At 34.8% G+C, this 24,233-nt stretch overlaps 1 long non-coding RNA gene across 1 annotated transcript in view; it reads right to left on the minus strand.

The window, feature by feature from the left end:
• Positions 1 to 6,119: 6,119 nt before the first annotated feature.
• Positions 6,120 to 24,233, minus strand: part of LOC141516097 (uncharacterized) — a 77,520-nt gene continuing 59,406 nt past the window's right edge. The window contains exon 2 of the long non-coding RNA XR_012476610.1: positions 6,120 to 6,323. This is a non-coding gene — a long non-coding RNA (uncharacterized LOC141516097). The remainder of the gene's footprint in view (positions 6,324 to 24,233) is intronic.

Genomic DNA, 24,233 nt, shown 5'->3' on the forward strand with positions numbered 1-24,233 from the left:
TCCAATCTTTCTATCTACCCTTCCATCCTAAGTTCTGCCCCTGGTCCATCTGTAGTATTTGTCCAAGATACACCAAATGTTGTACCTACTTCCAATCTGGGATATGTACATTCTTCATACATTTGGTCTGAAATAGTTATAATGGGCATCAGTTTGTAAATTGTTTCTGATCACTCCAAAGGGATCTATCAGAGTGCTGATTATTTTATTACTCCTCTAAAGTTGTCATCATTGTCATCATCATCACCACCACCACCATCATCATCATCATCATCATCATCATCATTATTATTATTTTGGCCACTGTTTGCTTTCTTTGCTGGATCAGTGGACTGATGGCATTTTTAACAGTCCTTTGATTCTTGGTGGGCTCAGACATTTGGTAAAAACCAGGGCCTCCCTCTTGTTTCTGCCCAAAGCAACAGGGCAGAAATCCAGGATCAGACTACGTGACAAAGAAGGGAGGCAAAGACTCAAAATGAGAAAGATGAAGGGGAGTAAGGCAAAGACCCCTTTTAATTCAGAGATATGAAAAACAGAAGGGGCAAAGACTGCAAGGCCATGAAGAATGAAAGGTAATGCTTCCCACCCACATCAACCTTGTTCTTGGGGAACTTCTCCATCCCTCCACCCCCAACCCCATATATTTTCCCCCAGCATTGGCACACTTTCTTATAACAGCTTTTCCAAGTGGCCACATGACAGCCACACACTAATGCTCAAGGAAACAAAGGCTCCCTTGTTATGTTTATGTAAAGTTTCCATTGTAACTAAGCTAAGACTGTAAAATAACCAATCAGTACAGGTTTTTTTTTTCCTTAAAGAAAATCATGTGCAATTGAAAACAGGCCACAGTGAAACTTTGTTTCAGTAAATATAACCAAATTCCCTGTAGCACTTTTTTAGTTGGCTACAAGTAAAAGAAATCAAATTTTCTTCCCCAGCCTCAGAAGGAATTTTAAAGTGTTTGTGTCCCCAAGGGTTCCTCTTTCTATCCCTGCCTCTGATTATTTGATGATCTCATTCATTCATTCAGCAAATATTTATTCAAGTCCTGCTGTGTATTCTCTGCTCAGTGCAATGGAACTGGGATGAGTAAGGTACAATGAAACTACAATACCTGCCCCCAAGGAGCTTACAGTCCAATTAGAGAGGAAACCCCCCCGACATTATAGGTTTAAAACTTATAAATAAAATGTATATATATTTATAAATATAAATATAAATACATTTAAGTAAAAGAAAATAATGTAATTTATATTCATATTTGTATATGCACATATATTTTAAACTTCATTTATTTTATATTTAATTTAATTTTTATTGATATTCACAAAACATTGGGGTTATAAAGCAAAATTTTCCTTCATTCCAAATATTTATTAAATAGCTAGTAAATGTCAGTATATCAAATACCACTATGAAAGTGAGAAATTAATGAATGGCCCTTGCTGGGGTCTACCATGCCCACTCCAATTGACTCCATTGCATGATATAGGATCAGCATTGGCTTCTTCTAAGATAAGCATCTTTCTGATTTGAAGAATAAATGGTGCTAGAATATTTTCTGGAGAACAGCTCTGGCCAGTTTTTTATGCCCAAACACTAGAGAGGATTCTGAGAAGAGATGAAATATTTAAAAAAAATTATTGAGATTTTATGCCTCCACCTACCAAATCCAACCACTGATCGTTTGAGGCAAGCAAGAAGAAGCTTTTTAGCTAAGGACCTAACTTCATACTTTACTGAAGAAAAATTATGGTCACTTATCAGGAGCTCTCTCTTTCCCCCCCCCCCCATCTCATGTATTTTACATATGTTTCTACTGTCTTCCTCTTTCTTCTTGTCTCACATGCATAAGTGACCCTTCTTACCAAGAAAAGCTCTTATACATATACTCTTGAATATTGCCCCTTCTCTCATTATAGTAAGGATGAGAGGATCTCCCTACCTATTAAGACTGCTTTACTGCTGCATATACTCATGTCTCCCCCATTCTTAAAAAGATCTTTACTTTCTCTGACCATTTGCACCAGATATCATGCTATATTTATCCTTTCCTTCTTGATTAAACTCTTGAAGAAGAAAAAAGCTTCACCTTGTCCCCCCCATGTTCTCTCTTCTCACTTAATTGGACTCTGATATTTGACTTCTGACTTGAGCACTCGACTGAAGTTGCTTTCTCTAAAGTTATTAATGATAGGCAATTTATTTCAAGTGATTTATCAAAGTTTAACACAGTTTTGAAATTATTAGTTTTAGTGGTAAATAATGTTATGACATAGAATAATAGAGAACTGGATAAGTAACTCACCACTTCCAAGTGGAAGAGAAACTGAGACTGCTAGTCTTAAATTACTTACTGTGTTACTGACTTATAAGCTTAACATTATTTCATAAATACAGTGACCTTTTCTCAGTCTTCATTTGACTTCTTTGCAACCTGTGAACTGATGATGATACTATTTTCTTCTAATTTTCCTCCTTCCAGTTTGTCTGCTCCTCCTTTGGCTCCTTTACTGGTTCTTGTTCCAACTCATGCTCACTTAATGTCAGTGTCATTGAAGGCTTAGACTTGGACCTTCTTTCTATACATTTTTGGTGTTGTCATCAGCTGCCATTGGCTCAATTATCATCTCTGTATAAATGACTCACTGAGATATCTATCCAGACTGAAGTTCTTACCTGAGCTTTAGTCTGGTGTCAGCAACTACACTTTCAACATCTGGAACTGAATATCCCATATACATGTCAATATCAACATATATAATACAGAATTCATAATCTTTTCCCCTAAATTTGCCCTTTGCCCAAATTTCCTTATTGTTGAGTGCATTACCATCCTCCCAGACATTCAGATTTGAACTTTCATTTTCATTCTCAATTTCTCACTCACATTCAGCTCACACATCTAATCTGTTGCCAAGTCTCATAATTTCTATCTTTACATCTCTCAACATCTCTCAACATCTCCCTCTATCTATTTACACTACCACCACCTCAGCACAGGCCTTCATCACCTTAGTCCCAAACAATTCAATAGCTTTATGGTTGTTCTCCCTGACACATCTCCAATCTATTCTCTACTTAAATGCCAAAGGGATTTTTCTAACATATTTCTATGTCATCTCACTTAGTCAATAATCTCTAGTGGTTTCTTGTTGCTTCCAGAGTTAAATATAAAAACGATATGTCTGACATTCAAAATTCTTAAAAAAAACTGGCTTATTTCTACTTTTCCAACTTTATATTTTACTTCCCCCCCACATACCCTATAGATATCCATTGATAATGGCCTTCGTTTCTGTTGATTTTCAGTTCCCTTTTGGTGTTTAATGAAGACTTTTAAATTTGTTGGTATTCTAGTTGCTTTTTAGTTTCATGTTCAATTCATTGATATTCTCATTTTTATTTATGAAAACATTTAGAGATTTTCATTCCATAAGTTTTGGTATGGTGTCTGAATGTCTGGGAGGATGATAATGCACTAAGTAACAAGGAAATTTGGAAGAAGGCCAAATTTGGGGATAAAGATTAGAATTCTATATTATATATTTTGATATTGACATGTATATGGGTTATTTAGTTCCAGATGTTGAAAAGTGTAATTGCTGACACCAGTTTAATGAAGTTATTGATTTCATGTTCTTTTACTTATCAATTCTTTAGGATGAAGTTATTTGGTTTCCACTTAATTATTAATCTTTGTTTCAAGGGCCCTTTAATTTTTCTGCACTCTGGATAGTATAAGGTGCATTTAATATTTTTGTTTTTCTACATTTTTATCATAACTTAATCCATTAATAGTCTTTTTCATGTGAAGATGTCAGACATACCTGACAAATATGTATGCTCATTTCTATTCTTATTCAGTATTCTTATTCATATTTTAAAATTATTTTTCATTTAAATTGGAGAAGGCTAACTTGAGATTGCCCACCATTATATTTTTACTGCCTATTTCTCACTGTATAACTAACATCTTCCTTAACAATGTAGATGCTATGCCATTTGGTACATATAATTCATTGTCTGTGTATTTTTTTTAGCAAAATGTAGTTTCCCTCTTTATCATTTTTAACTAGGTCTACTTTTATTGTTGTTTTGTCTGAGATTGTAATTTATACTTCTACATTTTTTTTGCTTCACCAGAATCATAATAACTTCTACTAGACTGTGGCTCCTTGAATACTCTCTGACTTCTGGTAGTCTTTCTTCCTTGACTTGGAAACTCTTGATTTGGACTCTAATATTTTTGAGAGTTTTCATTTCGGGGTATCTTTCAGGAGGTGATTGGTGGATTCTTTCAATTTCTACTTTGTCTTCTGATTCGTAGATAAATTGATGGATTTTTTAATGGTTGAAATGTGACACTTTGGTTTTTTCTTCATAGCTTTTAGGAAGTCTAATAATTCTCCTTTAAAATTTTAATTTATAAAATAAAAGTAATTTTCATAAAATAGTACAATAAAAGATGACCTTTTATGAAATTACAAATCTATTATGTACAGCTTGCTTTTCCCTTCAAATATATAACAAAATTATCATGTAAATTACTTTTCCTTTTTTCCTTTTGTTTCCTCCTCTCCCCCCATTGCTATCACTAAACTCAAATTAGTTTTATACATAACATACATATATTCATATATACAAATAAAATTATTTTATGCATTTATCAGAAAGTTCAATGATTCTTAAATTATTTCGTTTTGGTCTGTTTTTCAGGTTATTTGCTTTTCCCATGCCTCTACCACTCTCATTTGGTTTTTAAAAATCATCTTTATCTCCTTTAAAAACTCTTTCTTATAGAAATTCTTATAGGAATTCTTTTCTTCTAGGAATTCTTGTTTATGTATGTGCTGCATTTTTCTCAAAGTTTTGCTTGTAGATCTTTTTGAATAATTATCTTCTGATTTTGTGTCTTGAGCTTCTCTGCCACTCCTTATAATAGCATTTGTGTGTGTGTGTGTGGGGGGGGTTGCTCATTTTTTCAATCTACTTTTTGAGATTGGGCTTTATCTTAGGACTGGATTCAGAGAACTTATTGGGTTGGGGGATGTCTGTCCTGAATTTCTGTCCTCTGTCTTCTGTTGCTTTCACCTCTCAAGCTAAAGACCTGAAAGTTTTCATGGGTTCCAAAGTGATATGATCCAGGGCAAAGTCTGTTTACTGCAATATTGATCTGAATTCTCTAAGTTCCTGACCCAAGTTTAAGTCTGAAGACTCATCCCTTCTTGGGAATTTCAGTAGGCAGATGTTGGACTCAGTCACTATTAGCCTCTTGGGAAGCTCTTGAGGTTCAGAGTGACTACTGCTGGAACTTCTTTGGTCTTGGTCTTCTACCCTGGTTATTCCACTGCAGACTTCCATACTGAACTTGAGGCTACAATTGAGTCATCATTATTCCTTGTCTCTGGAACCAAAGCTACACATTTAAGCCTTGCATCCCAAACTTGTCACTTGCTCAGTAGTTAACTAGGGCCCACAATCAGGATCATTCCTCTCTGCCCTGTATCTGTGACTCAGAAGTAGTAAGGAATGATAGATATGTGAAATAATACCTATTCCTTCACCCAACATTATTAGTTCAGGGATACTATCTTATCTCAGTGCTTCTTGCCCTGATGCCCAGTCTCAGATTTCTTTCAGATTTTGGGTAGTAGAATACTCCCTGCTAATACTACTTCTGGCTACACTTAGTTTCAGTGTCTATAGACTTTTCTTTTCCTGTAAGCTACCATGGTATGGAAAAATGATTCATTGTGACTTTTTCTTGGCTACCAAAGTCTGGTATCTTTTTCTAGCTCTTTATGTAAATAACACAGTGGGGAACCGAATTGTACTGCTTCTCTTTCTCCACCATCTTGATTCTGCTTTTATAATTATGTTAAATGAAACTTCTATTTCTTTCTCTTCCTGCTGGGTACTCTTGAATAAAAACAAAGGTGAGGTAAAACTATCTCCCATACTATGCTAAGGAAAGCAGAACAGATACCCCTAGCTTCTTCTATCTCATAATAAACACACATAGCAAATAACAAAGAGACCCACTTATTAAGATTGGCAGGAAAACAAATCAAAGAAAGCATGCATAAAAATATTTGTCATATATTACAAAATGAGAGTTCTCCCATTGGGAGTGAAGTAGCAATTTAATTCAACCAAGAGAGAGAAAGTTTGATATTACCCAAGGGGAAGTTGCCCAATGACTAGTTGAGCAACATTGTCAGCTCCTCTTATCTTGGCTTCTTCTTAGCCTTTTTCTTCAGTGAACTGAAGTGTTTGACATCTTCCATCTTCTCTCTCGAAGTTAGAAGCCAGAACTATATGAATACAAAAGAGACCCTATGATTCAAAGGAAACTCAAAGAGTGTAGGTCTTTTCCACTCCCCCCAACTCCTCTTCTTCCCTCCTCCTCTCACCTCTGACTCCATGCAGGCATTGGTCTCCGCCAAAAATGACAGAGTTCCATACTAATGGACTTTGGGACCCAGGTTATACTAAAAATCCCAACTCCAAGACCAGTTCACTACATTCACTATGAGAAGCTTTCTCTACTAGATAATAATAAAGGTGAGTAGAACAGTATTTTCTGTTCTTTTCTTAGATGGTCTCAGATGGACTCATTACTTTCCCCTTTAAACAAAAGTTCACATATAAAATCTGGACTTTGCAAAATAAGAGACTGATCATAAAATAACTTAAGCACTCTGAGACAATATATTACCTTAAGGAGACATAATTCACCATTTAATAATGTTCATAATGAAATACCACTTTATAATATTTTAAAAATATATAATGACATTTATCTGAAAGGGAGATATTAAAGAAAAGATCTGTCCAATTGACTGCTATAATAATCTCTGAATTCACAAACAGTTTCTTAAGTAAAATAGATCTCTCTGTTTAGGTAATCCTGGAAAGTATTTACTTTCTATTTATATTCCATAAGAAGATGATAGTTTTATCTGTGATTCCATTGGTATAGACAGTTCCTGGGTGAGGAAACTCCTTTTACCAATCCAGATCAACATCGCCTTTTCCAATTAAATACTCAGAAAGTTGCCTAGATGAATGGTTTTCAAAGTATAGCCCATGGGCTCCTTGAGGGTCCTTGTAGGGGGTCTATTAAGTAAAATTCTTATTCATAATAATAAAAAGACATCATTTGCCTATTAAAATACTCCTACCCCTTTCAAATAAATATCTGTGAGAGGCCAGATTTTTTTCATATACTTCAATCAGAATTACATATCACAACAGATTGAATGCAGAAGCAGATATGAGAATCCAGCTGTCTTCTATTAAGCAAGACATTAAAGAGATTTGCAAAAATATGTAAAACAATGCCACTTTCTCACTAAATTGTTTTGGAAAGCATACTTATTTTTTTTATAAAAAGCATGTTATTGATTATACTATGTAATGGGTTTATTATTATTTTAAATTAATTGATATTTTAAAATTTATTAGTTTCAATTTCTAATAATATAACTATCTAGTTCACAAAAACAAAAGTTGGTTTGAGATTCTCAGTAATTTTTAAGAGTGTAAAGGAGTTCTAAGACCAAAAATTTTGGGAATCATTTGCCTGGAAAATTGAGAGGTTTAGTGACTTACCCTGAGTCCTCTAGACAATATATTTCGTAGGTGGCACTAAAACATGTTTTTTTTAAAAAATCTATTAAGGTACATTGTTTCTGCAGTTCCATAAAAAGTTATGAAATTGGATTGAAATAGTGCCTCAATACTGCAAACATACTAAAAAATGTTTTGAGTATTTGACCAAAAATGAAAAATGATTAAATGCTCAATAAAAGGAAACCCTTTACTTAATTAACAACTAAAAGATCTTCCATTCCTAAAAATGAGCCAGAGCCAAGAATTCCATTCATGGCCCCCATGGTATCAAAGTATCTGGGTTTTACATCAACAATTCTGACTGAAATTAGCACTCGGAATATCATTATAGTCAAATGTGAATAAATTCCAAACTACATATAATTTTCTTATTGCAATACCTTGAGGAGCATGAGGTATGATTAAAATTTTAAATTTACCACAATTCCCAGAAGGTGCCATTCCCACCTCCCCCTGCCTCCCTAGTGAATGCATTCCACCCAACAGCAAACAAAAAATAATTTTTCAACAGAAGAAACCATGTGAGCTTTAGAGAAATACCAAAACCAGAGAATAATCTAGCAGGAAAAGTCAGTAAGTATTGCTCATGCGAATCGACTGCTTTCATGGGCATGACCCATAAACATCATGCATGGATGGCAGGAAGAAAAGCAAAGATTGTTTTCATCTTCTCAGCAGGCCAAATTCTTCATGTCTCTACATTAAATTTAATAAGCCCTTTATCCAACTCAGAAAAGAAACTCTTACTATTCAGAAGTCCAGATGAAGAAACTCTAAATGAAGCCATGATGAAGTGGATAGAGCACTGTGTCTAGAGTAAGGAAGAACTGAGTTGAAATCCTGCCTCAGATACTTATTAGCTAAGTAATCCTGATCAAGTCATTTTATCTTCATTTTGACCAGTATTCTCATCCTTAAAATGGAAATAACAATAGGACCCACATCCCAGATTATTGTGATGAATGAGTTAATATTTGCAAACCTATTATTGATTTATCTCTGTCCACCTTAGTGATTTCATCTGTAAAGTGAGGATTATATTAAATCTCCAATTAATTTAAAAAATTTAATTAACTGTTAGATTTCAGTGTGAACACACACTAAAGAAAGCAAATACCACAAACCAGGATTTAATTTATTGTTTTGTTGATTGTCTAGACTTAAGAAAATTCTGGAGAAAAAAATTAGTAATGCAGATTAAATTTAAAAGTATTTAAGGGTATACTTTTTTTTTGAGAAGCAGTTGTTAAACATTTACCAACATATCCCTAATCCCAGGTCTGCCTACCTCTCTACTGAGAGGGGATACAACTGAAAGTACTTTGTGAACTACTTTACAAACCTTAAATCTATGTTAGCAATTATGATTTGCATTCATAAATCTATAGTTGGAAATCCTCAGAGGGAATTTAAGTAACTTTAAGTAACTTGTCGAAGACCTTACAGATGATGGGTGTCTGTGTTGAAATTTGAATCCAGATCTTAATGCTACTCTCCACACATCAGATCCATGAATTTTCAGAATCAGCTATACCTTAGCAAGGGATAAGATCACAAATTTAAAGCTAGAAGGAAACTTACAAGTTAACTAGTATAACATTCATATTTTACACATAAGGAAACTGAGTACCAGAGAGATTGTGACTTACCTAAGGTCACTTAGAATATGAAACACACTCAGTTTACCTGATTCCAGTTCCTGAATTCTTTCCATTTCTCTATGCTGCTAAAAAATAATGAGTTAGCTCATTTGAGAGAACTTAACTGAAATTATAAAGTGGTTCTCTTACTATTTGTAAATATAATTAAGCATAATGGAATTCATAATGAAGATTCCAAGGAACCATAAGATTCTAATGTGACTTAGGAAGAATAAGGGAGGATCAAGTTGTTTTTTTTTTTAAAGTGAGTTTTTGTATTCTTAAAATCTCGACCTATGATTTCATTTCTCTATCCAACTTCCCTGTATCAATGCAGATCATTAACATTTTTGTAATTTATAGTCTTAGAGACTTGTTTGTGACTCACCTAGGGTCACATATACAGTGTTTGTCAAATGTGGGACTTGAATGCACATCTTGAATTAGAGGCAAACTCTCCACTCTCCATGTGCTATGTACCTTCTTGCTCCAATCTAATGTTCCAGTTTCATTATAAATTACTTTGCTCCCATCAAACTCTGATCCAATCAGACTGACATCTCTTTACTTATATGTAACATTCCATACCTTCCTGTCTTCCAGCTTATATCTTTGCACTAGTTCTCTTTTATCCTGGAATGTATTGTCTCTTCAAACTACCATGTATTTGACTACTTTATGTTTATTAGGTTGTACATTTCTATATCTATTCATTCAATCACCTATGATAATCATCATCTCATCATTATCTATCATTGTTATCTTCCCTTCAGAATAAATATTGTTAAATTCTATGTTATTGTCAAATTTTCCCTGAGGAGATATTGTTAAATTCTATGCTTTTGTATAATTAGATGAAATTTAGTAGTCAAATTTTTTAAAAAAAATTCTGTGCATTTGCATCCCCAAACCTATAACAATGCTTGGCAAATATTTAGAGGTTATTTCTTGACTGTTGATTAGACTAATGCAATTTTTTTCATTTTCTAATTCTGTAAGTTAAAGACAGATTAGTTATATATTGTGTATACATTGCATTTTTCCATTAATTAGACTATTTGGTTAATAATATTAATAATAATAATAATAAAATTTAAGTAGTACGTTATTATTTGCAATGCACTTTACCTAGGTTATTTTAGCTGATCCTACCAACTACCTTGTGAATAGCTATTTTCCTTATTTTTCACATAAGGAACTGAGGAAGAAAGAGGTTACTTGCACAGGGAAACCATTGCAAGTAGGTCTCTTAGGACAGATTTGAATTTGTCTCTCTGACTCTAAATCTCTACCAAGTCTATACTCCAATCTTACCATGCTAGAGAGCCTATTGAATTGTGCAAGCTTTTTTTTTTTTTTTTTTTTTTTTTGTTACAAAGTTCTTGCCTTTGTGATTCTGTGGGAGAATTCCCACCTCCCACTCAGGGAATCTGATTTAGATTACTAGCCAGCGTAGCTTACTTTTTCATCAGTGAGGAGGTCTAGTGGTTAGTGTACTGTACTTATCATCATGAAGCTCTAAGTTCAAATCTCAACCCAAATGTTTATTACCTCTAAGAATGGAGAAGTTACTCAATTTACTTTTCTCATGTAAAATGGGGCTGGTCCCTATTTATAAAGTGCTAAATAAATGTTCACAATGTCATTATGAAGATCAACTGAAACAATATATGTAAGACACTTTAGAAACTTTAACATACTAATATAAGTCCTAGCCATTATTATCTCTCTTTAATTTTGAAAACCATTGAAATATTTTTGAAATGAAACTATGACTAAATGGGAAATTGGGTGTATCTGGGGGTTAGATTGTTGTAGTAACTGAATAAATGGGGAAATAAAAAGCTCTTTCCTATTCTGTTTAGCTCTTGAGAACTTGTAGAGGGTCTCCCCCTGAAGAATATCAGATAGGAGAAGGGCAAAGGAAAAGCCTTATCCTACAGGGAATTTGAAGTTGCTTCTAGAGATGAGACGCCTATGGTAATGGCCAGCTTTCCTATGTTTGGAAAATATGCTTTGGACTATCACACCTTAGACCCAGCTCTGACATACCATTCGACCAAGTGATGATAGCTGAATGGGAAAATTAGAAATAAAATATATCCAAAGAAGATTTAAGGCATTCAAGGTCCACAGTTTGTGTGTGTGTGTGTGTGTGTGTGTGTGTGTGTGTGTGTGATATAGCTCCCATTTTCCAAATTTTTGCCATTGAAAAAAATGTAATTTGGCTGCATAAATGACATTTAAGGAAAGATTTAAATTTATCCTTCTTGCAAATAATTTACAGCATCACTAAACATGAAGAAATATGCTGAGGCCCATTCTTGGAAGCAAAAGGCTTTTCTTCTAAACCAAATCAAACTGATAGTTCATTTGGCTCTGGTCTCCTTTAGCAATCTTAGCAATTCCTCTTGGTAATCAAGGCCCCCTTAACAATTAAACTGATCGGGAACCTCAAGTCTTCTTGTTAAAGGACATCAGGAAACAGGAAAAAGGGGAAATAGGCAAGATCAGAAAGGCTTTCTCTTCTGGGAGGCAATACTAACTGGCTGACCTGGATTTCTGATATTTGGCAGTTATTTTTCTCATTATATATGTATAAATCTTTATTCTGGTACCAATCAATGTTGCTTGAATTTTGGCAGCACAAGACAAACTCTTCTTCCCCTTCCCCCTCTCTCCACTCCTGGTCCTCGTTCCTCTGAGGCTTGCAGGAATCTATGTGATGTACATAATGTTTGACTTGTCTAATGATAACTTATGATGATGATGATAACAATATATAGTTCAATAGACCTTACCTTTTACCAAGTTCTTTATTCAGAACAAAATTATGGAAATATTTTCATTCCCATTTTATAAGAAGAAATGGAGACTCTGAGAGATTATAAGATCATAGAATTATGGATTTGGAGCTGGAAGGGACCTCAGAGGCCTTAAAGTTTAGTCCTCTCATTTGGCAGATGAGGAAACTGAGGCTGAGAGAGGTTAGGTGACTTGTCTAAGATCACATTGCTAGAAATTGTCTTGACTCCAAATTTTGCTCTTTACTACTGTGCCAATATTCAGGGTAATACCAAATATTGAAATTATAAGTGTTTTGTGAAGAACATGTAATGTGACAGTAATATTAAAATCAGAAAGAGTGAGTCAAATAAAATAATAGTTGGAATGTCAACTAAGATATGATGGAATCCTAACAAGGTGACATATTCATTCATATTAACTTGATGTCAATATTTCTTCATTTGAATTCAAAAAAACATTTTTAAGCACATATTATTTGTCAGACACTATGTTAAGAACTTGAGATATGAATAAGAAAAAGAGTTACTGACCTGGAGGAATTTCGAGCCATTTTTTTCAGCTAAGTAGCTATTAAGAGTTTGAGGCTGAGCTGGCTAGGTAGTACAGTAGATAGAGCACCAGCCCTGGAGTCAGGAGTACCTGAGTCCAATCTGGCCTCAGACACTTAATAATTACCTAGCTGTGTGGCCTTGGGCAAGCCACTTAACCCCATTGACTTGCCAAAATAAAACACTCTAAAAAAAAGAGTTTGAGGCTGAATTTGCACTCAGGTCCTCCTAACTTCAGGATTAGTGCTCCATGCATTATGCCACCTAGCTGCCTGGAACTTACAATTTAATAGAAGCTGGGGGTGGGGGGGCGGGGGAGGGAGAAAAAACACAAAAGGAAGGTGAAAAGTGGAGGTAGGTGGATAAGATGGGCAGCAGAGGGCATGATGCTTTGTGGGGTGGAAACCAAGCTGGAGTGCTGATAGAAAGTGGAACTGTATCTGCAAAGTACTGAGCTTTCTACAAAGGAAAGTATTGGGAAGAATTTATCCTCTATCCCTCCAATCAGATGGGGAGGGAAGGCAACTGAGAGAGTTGAGATGGTGTTGAATATCAAAAACTGAGCCAATCTGCATGGTGATAAGATTCCAGGTGATCAGCTTATCCTTGGGGAGGCATGAAGTTTCTTGGAGTGGAAACCAAGCAGAGCAGCTGATGGAAAATGGAGAGTGTTCCTTAAAAATAATCTATTTCTTTTGGTGGGATTCCATGTTCTCAAAGCACCATTTTGATATTAACTGTTTCCCCAATAGGCTTCCATAATGGAAAGAGAATGTATTAAGAATATGATATCACTCTCTGGTCTACTTGACAATTATATTTCTCATTATAAACTCATAAACATACAGTTTAATTGTTAAGTTAAGGCTACTCGAAATGTAGTCAAGATCACTGGGGCAGATTGTGGGTTAGGTGTTACAATGAGATAGGAAGTCTGAATTATTTCAAAAGGGACTCATCATTATATCTAATCTTAAAATACTGACAGGCAAACCATAGGGAAGTATTATATGAGATAGGAGATAATCAGAGAGAGAGAGGAGAAAAATGCACACATATGTTCTCTTGGTCACTTTTCTATTGATTGGCATCTCAGGAAAGAAATATAATTAAATATCATATTAGAGGTATTTTGAGAGTAATATTGTCAGTGTAACTGTACATTCCGTGAACCTTAGAGTCTCACCTAAGCCCAAATTATCTTATAATAACAATTGGAATGGTTACAAGACTTCATGATAGCCAGCTCCAACTAAGGGAAGGAATCTCTTCCTCCTTAATCTCAATAACACTCTCATAGTGGGGTACGATACAGCCCAACTAAAAGTGAATCTGTGCCTCCCTTGTACAACTATTAGTTTTTCATATTTAAAAGTTTCCCTTGGTTTCTGTTTGGTTTTTTCTGACATTGTTCATAACTCTCATGCTCCATGTTGTCCTTGTTTTCAGAGTACTATATCTCCTTCCTAAATTCTTTTTATGTTCATGTTATCTCTAGTGAAATATCTAAATAGGGAAGGGAGGGTAATGAGCATCCTTACCTACCTCATAGGTATGGTTCTCTGGACTGTATTACTCAGTTGATCAAATAAGACTACTACCAACATTTCTGTCAGCAGTCTAAGACCTCCCAAACCTCATCGTTATTTCTCAACTCCACCTGCATGGGGGTAGGCCATTTCTACCTCTGCTGAGGGAATTTAGGGAGGAACAAGCCAGTTTGAGAGATGAAATGTGAGAAACTGGATGAATTTTCCAGATCCATGATAATCCTAGCTCTTATATCACCTAGTTTAGCTGTCTAGTGATAGGGAATGAGACTGAAATACTGTCATCTAACATCTGGGATGGCTTGAATAACCAGATGGGGGTGATTCTGGAAGACCTGGATTCCAGTTCCCACAAAGGAGTCTTTGTTCTTTTGTCTCCATGAACATCTCTTACACTCTTGGGCCTAACTAATATCTTCTGTATGATCTGAATTCCTTTCTTCAGGTATGAGTCTCAGTTTATAGGAACAGGTATTTGTAGCATCTTTGAGATATTTGAAATGCATATAAATAGAGAAAATCCTGAAAGGGTTGGCTTCTGAAGGGTAAGCTGATGATGTTTTTTTTTGATAAACTGTAATTGATAGGGACCAGAGCCAGTCCTGTTGCCAATATTTGGTAAAGCTATATGTTGCCAATATTTGGTAAAGCTATATATATATATATATATATATGTATGTATGTATATACATATATATATATATGTATATACATACATACATACATATATATATATATATATATATATATATATATATATATATATATATACTTCTTAATGGTTTGTTTTGTTTAGTTTATATGTCCCCTGACCTGTGGGTCATAGAATCATAATGCCTTCTTTGGCTTCCATAATACTATTCTCTCCTGTTTTCTCTTAACTGAATGACTGCTTTTTCTCAGGTTCCTCGGCTGGAATATCCATCTCCTGCTCTGTTCAAATGCATGTTGCTCAGGGCTCTGTTCTGAGCTCTCTTTTCAGTCTCCATTCTCTCTCTCTCTCTCTCTCTCACTCTCTCTCTCTCTCTCTCTCTCTCTTTAAATCTCATGTTTCATGAATTCATACAGTGGAGAAGACTCTAAGATCTTTATGTCCTATTCTAATTTCCTAAAATCTTGACTTGATATATTCACTTTGAAGTCTCATTTACATCTCAAAGTCAACATTTCCTAAATAAATCTTATTTTATTTCCCCAGAAACCATCCCTCACCAATTTTCCATATATGTTGAGGGTACTACCAAGATTCTCAGCACCCATTTTTCTTTTGCTTTGTGCAAGGCAATAGGGTCAAGTGACTTGTCCAAGGTCACATAACCAGGTAATTATTAAATCCCTGAGGCTGAATTTGAACTCAACTCTGCCTGAGTCCCAAGCAGGTGCTCTATCCACTGTGCAACCTAGCTGCCCCACCCATTTTCAAAACCTCAGAGTTTCAACTTTCACTATTTCCCATCCTTCATCCCTTAAATCCATTAAATTGTCAAGTCTTATCAATTTCAGCTCCCCAAGAAGCTAGCTAACATTTCTACCAACTCTCCGATCCTCATGGAGGACCATGACACTCTTCTACTCAAACTTCAATTGCTTCCTATTATTTTGGAGATAAAATGGAAAATTTTCTGTTTTGCATTCAAAGTCCTTTAAAATCTAGCCCAAATATACTTTCCAACCTTATTTTTATATCACTCCCCTTTCCACATTCTGTGGTTCAATCAGTCTTACTCCCTAGGACACATGGGACACTACATCTTTCATTTACATATTTGTACTGTTTACTCCTCCTGTCTTAAATGCACTACTTTTTCATCACCATCTCCTAGAATCCTTTCTTTCCTTTGAAATTCTACTCAAGTGGTGCCTTCTGCAGGAAAGTTATCTTCTCCTTCAGTTGCTATTCTCCCTCTAAATTGTTTTCTATATACCTATGTATATATGAGCAGGTAGGTGATAAATTGGATAGAGTGCTGGGCCTGGAGTCAAGAAAAACTCATCTTTCTGAGTTCAAATCTGCTGTCAGACACTTCAATCCCTGGGCAAGTTACTTACCCTTCTTTGCCTCAGTTTCCTCAGTTGAAGGAAATGAATTTTCCAGATCTATGATAATCCTAGCTAATCAAGAGTCAAACATGACTGAAATAACTCAATAAAAAAATACATTTATGTCTATGTCTAGATACTGGGAAAAAAGAAATGGCTAAAAATTCTCACAACTTTGAGCTACAATCTCACAACTTCTTCTCCTTTAATCTCCTACTATACATCACATTCCTACAATGGCAATATTAAAGCAGCTTAGCTTTAAGTGCTGATGAAGTTCAGACTCTGGGCGTCAACCCTGTCCAGAGTGCTGACATTGGCTCATAACTTTTTCATGTCAAGTTTAGTTTAGGAAATAAGGTCTGATGAATAAGCTACTTTCTGGGGTTTGATTTATAAGACTATTAAGGCCTAACCTTAAAGAACTGTGAAACCTCTATGTTATAGCTTTAATTGTTAATATATTTTCTCAAACATTAAGCCAAATTTTGCCTCTTTGTACTGTATAGCCTTGAAGGTCAAGCAGAATAAGTTGAATCTTTGGATCAGTCATGTGAAATTAGTCATTACTTCATTAGGAACAATTGCTAGGAATTGTACTAAGTACTGGGGATATGAAGTAAAAAAAAACAACAACAGAACAATAAAAACCCAATCACTTTCTTTTCTCAAGGAACTCACATTCTATTGGGAAAGACAATCATAAATAAGTTGTTATGTGATATGATATACATTCATACAAATATACATTATCTAGCCATATATCTATCATCTATCTAGGTATGTGTGTGTGTGTGTGTGTGTGTGTATGAGTGTGTGTGCATTAAATGAAGGTAATCTCAGAGGGGAAGGCACTAACAAATGAAGAGCCAGGAAAGACCTTTTACACAAGATGACATTTGTGTTGAGCTGGGAAGGTTCTAGTGAAGGACTGAAGGAAGCAGAGCATTTCAATCACAGGGGACAGCCAGTGGAAAAGCATGAATATCATTGATGTGGGCATGTCCTGCAGTGGCCCAGTTCACAGTGTATCCTATGTAATTCTTATATAACTCTTCCCATCAATCCTCCTTGGGGAACCCAATCAACACTATGGAAGGTTTATAGTCCTTTTCCTCTTCTGTACCTGTAATCATATGACTTAGGTTAGCCATATTCCATTTCTCTTTCTTAACTACCAAACCAACTCACTGTTCTGGGTCATAACTTTTGACTACTTCCCCCCCCCCCAAACCCTACAAAATAGCTAACAAGTATATTCTCCTCAAATGACCTTTTCTTTGCTCTATTTTAAGATATTTATTGTATATAATGAAGACCAGAGTTATTTGAATTGTGGCAGTCCTGTACATCAAAAACAAACTTCTATTAAAAATCAACTATATACAGAATTCTAGGAAAGGGGAGAAACAAAGTGTGGTTAAAAATGTCACTTGTGTGTATGTGTATGCAAACACATACATATATGTATAGCTTACAATCTATTAAGACTGATAAGACACCAATAACTAATGAGAAAGTACAATAATATTTTAAAATAAATGAAATAATATAAATTAAGTGCTTTATAAAACTTCAGATATTATATAAAAGTTAGCAATTACTATTATTATAATATTAAACTTCATGATATAATGGAACAAGAAAACCCTACTGGATTTATAGTCAGAACTGTGTATAACTCCTGGATGTGCCATTCATAATGATTGGGTAACCTAAACATAAAGGCAGCTAGGTTGTGCAGTGCATGGAGCACTAGCATTGGAATCAGGAGAACAGGAGTTTTAATGTAACCTCAGATATTTGATTGTTACTAGCTGTGTAACCTTGGGCAAGTCACCTAACCCTGATTGCCTGGCATCCAGGGCCATCTGCAGTCATCCTGATTTGTACCTGGCCACCAGAATCAGATGGTTCTGAAGAAGAAAGTAAGGCTGGTGACTTTGCACACAAATCCAATTCATGTGCTTGTCTTGGCATAAGGCCCCTGGTGTCAAGGCCTTTTTCAAAACTGAAGGACCAAAAAAAAATCCAATAGCAAAGTAACATAATCCAAATCACAATCGAGGCCCTAATTTCCTTGTAAAATGAGGGGGTTGGAGTAGATGATCTCCCAGTAACTAAAATTTTATGATGCTGATTCCACCAGAAATATATAAAACAAAGTTCAAAGTAATCTATGTTGGGGGAAGTTACTATTGATCAAGAGGATTAAAGAAAGCTTTGTTGTGGTAAAAAGCATTTGAACTGGACATTAGAAAATGAGTAGGAATCCAACAAAAAAGTAAAAGAATGGCAGGCATTCCAGATGTAGTAAATACTCTCTGCAAAGACTGAATTCAGGCATGAAAGCAGGGATCATATCTAAACTTTATATTTCTCCCATTGCTTCATACTGTGTTCTTCATTATTGGAATTTTGAAAATGTTTCTGAATTAAATTCAATTTAGTTCCTTTAATAGATTCTTACAGTGAATTTTTAACTTTTACCATTCTGGTCACTTTCTTCTGAACATAATTGAACTTGTGAATAACCTTACAGCATAATGCCCAGAACTAAACACAATAGTACAGATGGTCTATGCCCAGAACAGAATATAGTTGGACTATTATTTCCCTTATTCAGAATGCTATATTATCATTAGAGACAAAAGGAGATAGCACGGTGGAATGTATACAGAAGTAACAGAACTCAGAGTTCTTTTTTTATTGGTCTCAGAGTAAAAGAACATGAATTCAAATCTTGTTTCTGATACAGAGTAAATGATGACTGTTTAAACCACTTCTCTCACTACTCTAGATGATTTTAAAACTGATTTGCAGTGGTTAAAGTTTTCTCCATAGAACTTTCTGATGTCCTTGAAGCTACAGCTCTGATTTCTACTTTAATATCTTATCCCTAAAAAGATATTAGGATTTCTTTTTTGAGAGCTTCCTTTTAACATTGCTGACTCATGGAATTTACAATCTATCCTTTCCCCATTTTTTTATATGAACTACTTGCTAGTCACATACATATTCTCTCATTCTATATTTTTAAGTTGAATTTTGAACCCATTTATTCTTATTAAATTTCACATAGTTAGATTTGACCCTAACCTACTAAGCTCCTTGAATTCTCATTCTGTTATTATTTTGTATTAAGTATTGCTTCCAACACTGTCTTTCACAAAGTTGATAAATATTGAGCTATCAAGACTCTGGTGAGCATTCCACTTTGAAGTTTCAAAATTCTTTATAGTGTTGTTGTTACTGTAGAAATTATTCTTAGTTCTATTTACTCTACATTAATTCATGAGTCTTCTCAGAAATCTCTGAAACTATCCCTTTTAGCAATAATATTTTATTAATATGATTTGATTCATCAACCATTCCCAAATTGGATGGACATCCCTTTTATTTCCAGTTTTTTTCTATATAAAATTAAAAAAAAGAGCTGTAGTAATTTTTTTTTGTGCATATGAGTTCTTTTCTTTTTCTTTCATCTCTTTTATAGTTCTGGCAATGGTATGGCTACGTGAAAGAATATACACAGTTTAGTGACTTTTTAAGCATGTTCCAAAAATGTTTCCAGAATGATTGGACCAATTCACAATTCCATCAAACAGTGCATTAATAAATCTATTTTCCCTCAGTCCCTTCAAAATTTTTCATTTTTCTTTATTTGTCATCCTTGCCAATTTGAGTTGATTTAATTTTTCTTTTTTATAATTAGTGATCTGGAACATTTTCTCAAATAAATATTGATTAAAGTGGATTTCTTTCTTTTTTGAACTGCCTTTTATTATCATTTGACTATTTATTCATTAGAGAAATACTTTCCACAGTAATCCTTTGATAGGTTGATTGGTAATGCTCTAAAAAGATACTAATTTGTTAAGGCCTATAATTTTCATTATATTGACACAAACTAAGCATTTCTCCATTTAAATAGGAAATGAATTCCTAACCATAAAGAGCTGGATTTAAGTTCTGCCTTTGATACACAAATGTGATATAACTTGGATCAAGTCTTTTATGCTAGCTCCAAGACAATCATCTTTTCAAAATATGTTTTACAAAAAGGTGAAAGATTGGTGCAGATTTATTTTGTATACTCTTACTTTGGTGAATTATTTATTTCAGCTAATTTTTAGCTGACTCTCTAGACCACCCTATTCAAATCATTATATTGTCTTCAAAAGTGTTAATTTTTTTCCTTTTTTGTTTATGCTTATAAAATTCTATTATTTTCTCCTTTTTGGTCTTAATGCTGTCGTTACCAATTTTACTACTATGTTAATACAGTTATGATGGCAATTGTCATTCTTTTTTTCTTTGATCTTATTGGAACGTTTGTACTTTATCTCTATTATATATAATGCTTTTAGTTTTCAACAAATATAATTTATCAAATTAAGGAAAAGTTCATTTATTCCCACATTTTTCATGTTTTTAAAAACCAAATTATTAAATTTTGTCAAAAACTTTTCCAGCATCTATTATGATATAATTATCTGATGATTATTTTTATTAGTTATATGGGCTTTATGATTTTCTTTCTTTGACTTGCCTCTTCTTGTTTAGGTATCTAAATCACATCTAAGTTAGGCACGAAGCAAGCATAAAGCCTTGTCTTTTTAGGACTGCTCATCTACCTTTGGTATTTATTTACCTGTCCCTCAACTCTTCCTTATGCCTCCAAAAATCTGTAACATACACAGTGGCTAACCTACAGTAAATATATCTCTGAAGATGGGTTAAACCAAGTTGAGGATAATTACAAGCCTCAACTATATCAGAGATTCAGGGGGGATGGTAAGACTTTCCCTTGGCAGAATGGACAGATGAGGACAATTTGTTTTAGTAAACATGAAGATGGCTGAAGCAGGAACTGTGGAATGCTTAGAGTTTGGTCATATATCAAAGACACCAAGGTCATACACTTCATCACAGTCTATCATCAGTTATCATGACTTTTTTCCTTGTCACTGGACTTTGATAACTTTGGAAGAAAAAGTGTTGCTGATGATTTTGTGCAACTTTGCCTCACTTGAATCCAATTCACTCTCAAGTCAAGATGTCATCTCTAGATGTCATTGGTCCTCTTCAAAAGTGAAGGATGAGGAACATAACAAGCAATATAATGATGACTGAAATGAAGTTTTTTCAAGCAAAGAATGTATATTCACTTGAATATATAACAAAGGAAATTCTTCTTCTTTGTTGTGGGTTGTCTTAGATGGCCATTTAGGTTCTGGTAGACTGAGATCTGGTGATATTCTTTCCTAATATGAAATGTCATCCCATGATTTCTAATCCTGGATAATACATCTAAATCCTTATTTAAATTTATGAAGCACTGGTTAGGGGACCAGACCTGGACTCAAGTAGTCTTATCTTTGTGAATTCAAATCTGGACTCAGAAACTTACTGGCTATGTGACTCTGGGAAAATCACTAAACCTGTTTGCCTCATTTTCCTCAATTGTAAAATGAACTGGAGAAGGAAATGGCTAACCATTCCAAAATCTTTGCCAAGAAAATCCCAAAAGGGATCACAAAGAGACAGACATAACTAATGTGACTAAACTACAATAACAAGTTATCATTTTACAGAGAAAATTTTATTATGAAGAGACAGAAAATATACTGTAAGGAATATCAGACTTAAAATCAGGTGTCCTCAGTTAAAATCCTAACTCTGACATGTACTGGTTTTGTGATAATGGCACATCAATTCATCTGTATAATCCTTGTTTCCCTTAACTATAAAATTAGGAGAGTACTTTGAGCATTTAGCCATTAATAAATGACTTGGCAGATAAATTGTAGCACATAGAGGTTATTGCCTCCTCTGGTATTTAAAGTCCTTTACAAGCTGACGCCAGCTTAATTTTCTGAAGTTATTATACGTGATTTACATTCACACACTCAAGTCTAACAAAGATGATCTGCTTTCTCCCACATGACATTCCAACTTCCAATATTATTTATATTTTTATAAATAATATCCCTCATATCTGAAATGTTGATTTCACTATGACCTGTAATCCTTTGATTTCTCTCCTAGGTCATCTCTCCTGCAGTAGACACTTTCCCCTTCCTATCTTGACACCTTGATAAACCAATTCAACTCTATACTATTCTTCTCCCTTGAATTCCTAGTTCCCTTATCATTTGCCAAATCTCAGACTTGAATCATTCAGTGATCCCACCATTCATTGCCTTCATTCCTCTGCATGAATTGCTAAATGAAGATAGAGAAAATTATGCAACTATTCTAATGCATTCTTTTTTTTTTAGGTTTTTGCAATGTGATGGAGTTAAGTGGCTTTCCCAAGGCCACAAAGCTAGGTAATTATTAAATGTCTGAGGCTGGATTTGAACTCAGGTACTCCTGACTCCAGAGCCTGTACTCTATCCACCGTACCACCCAGCTGCACCTCTAATGCATTCTTTACAAATTTAGGTTGACAATAACAATTGGCCCCTCACTGCAGATGGATAACTCCCATATCATTTCACTACTCTCTGTAAGTGGCTCTTCCAAACCTGTTTATCCCTCCTCAAACCTCACATGCTTCCTCTAGCCCCTACTTTCAGCTGAGAATCTTTCCTCATCTTTTATGGAAAAAATTGAGACCATTTGCCATGAACTCCCTCTTTTCCCTTCTCCCTCACCTATCACTTAGGTGGCTTTATTTAATTTTTCTTCCATCCTGTCTTATATAATGAAGTGGCCTTATTTTAATACTAATCCCTCTAATTGTTCAAGGGAGTTCATTCCATCCCATCTCCTCCAACAGTTTGTACCCTCTGTCATCCCCCCCCAACTTTGCTTATTTTCAATCTCTCCTTGTCTACTGACTCATTACCTATTGCCTATAAACATGCCTATATCTGCCCATCCTGAAAAAAAAGTCTCACTTGATCATTCCATTCCCAATAACTATAGTGTTATATCGCTTCTCCTTTTTGTCCCTAAACTACTTGAAGAGGTCATCTATGCCTCTTTATATTCTCCCAAAGGTTTCATGATGTGGTAGATAAGGATGTGGCCTTTGGAACCAAGAAAAACTAAATTCAATTTCTACCCTTGACATATAATGAGTGTTACGGCAAATTAATTAATTTCTCAATATCCCAAGGTAACTCCCCCAAACCATAAATTACAGAAAAGATTTTCCTTAGCACTGGTAGAGAGAGTTTTTATATCTGGAGATTCCTTATGTTATTGGTATCACACTCAAAGAAAAATCTTATATTAAACCTTACATAAAGATTCCTTTGCACCACATATTTACTTCAAAAACAATATGGAAAAGACTTCAGTTGTGGAATCGTGATGGCAATGTGAAGCCAGGAAGCTCCTGGAGCTTTTCCTGAAATAATTTTAAGTTTACAAGTCTATACAGACTTTAAAACTACATATCCCATCCAAAAAAAGATTGAAACAAGTTTTAAACTCAAAATATTGTGGAAGATTCCCAGTAAAGGTCTGCCACTTCTGTGTAAAAGGGAGGTATAGTCCATCATAGGCAGGAGAGTGGGAAAGCTGGTGGGAACACAGTGTAGTTTATGTACCAGCTCAGCAAACCAGCATGGCAGCAGGCCATTAGTGAGGGTCTTAACCCCAGATCTGAAGACAAAGATCTGAAAACAAAGCCTTGGGAATGTTGGTGCAACAGATGGGACTTGGCATAAGCAATGTCTTGGCATAAAGGAGGAAACAAACCTCTGCATAGGCAACATCTAGGCTGCATAGGCAAAACTTTGGCAAATGATAATCCAGGGTTCAGATCCTGGTCCCAGCACAAAAAAACTTGGGACTATATTCCCTGTTCCACAGGAGTAGAGGTCAATATCAAAATGAGCAAAAACCCCCCAAAACCCAAAAAAGTGCTAATTATAGAAAGCTACTATTCTGGTAGTGATGTTAAAATGCTAACAAATTGCCTATATGTGAAGCTTCAAATGAGTTTATGAATTGATCTCAAATCCAAAAGTTTTCAAAACCCTCCA

This window comes from Macrotis lagotis, chromosome 3 (assembly GCF_037893015.1).
Source record: "Macrotis lagotis isolate mMagLag1 chromosome 3, bilby.v1.9.chrom.fasta, whole genome shotgun sequence".
NCBI lineage: Eukaryota > Metazoa > Chordata > Mammalia > Peramelemorphia > Peramelidae > Macrotis > Macrotis lagotis.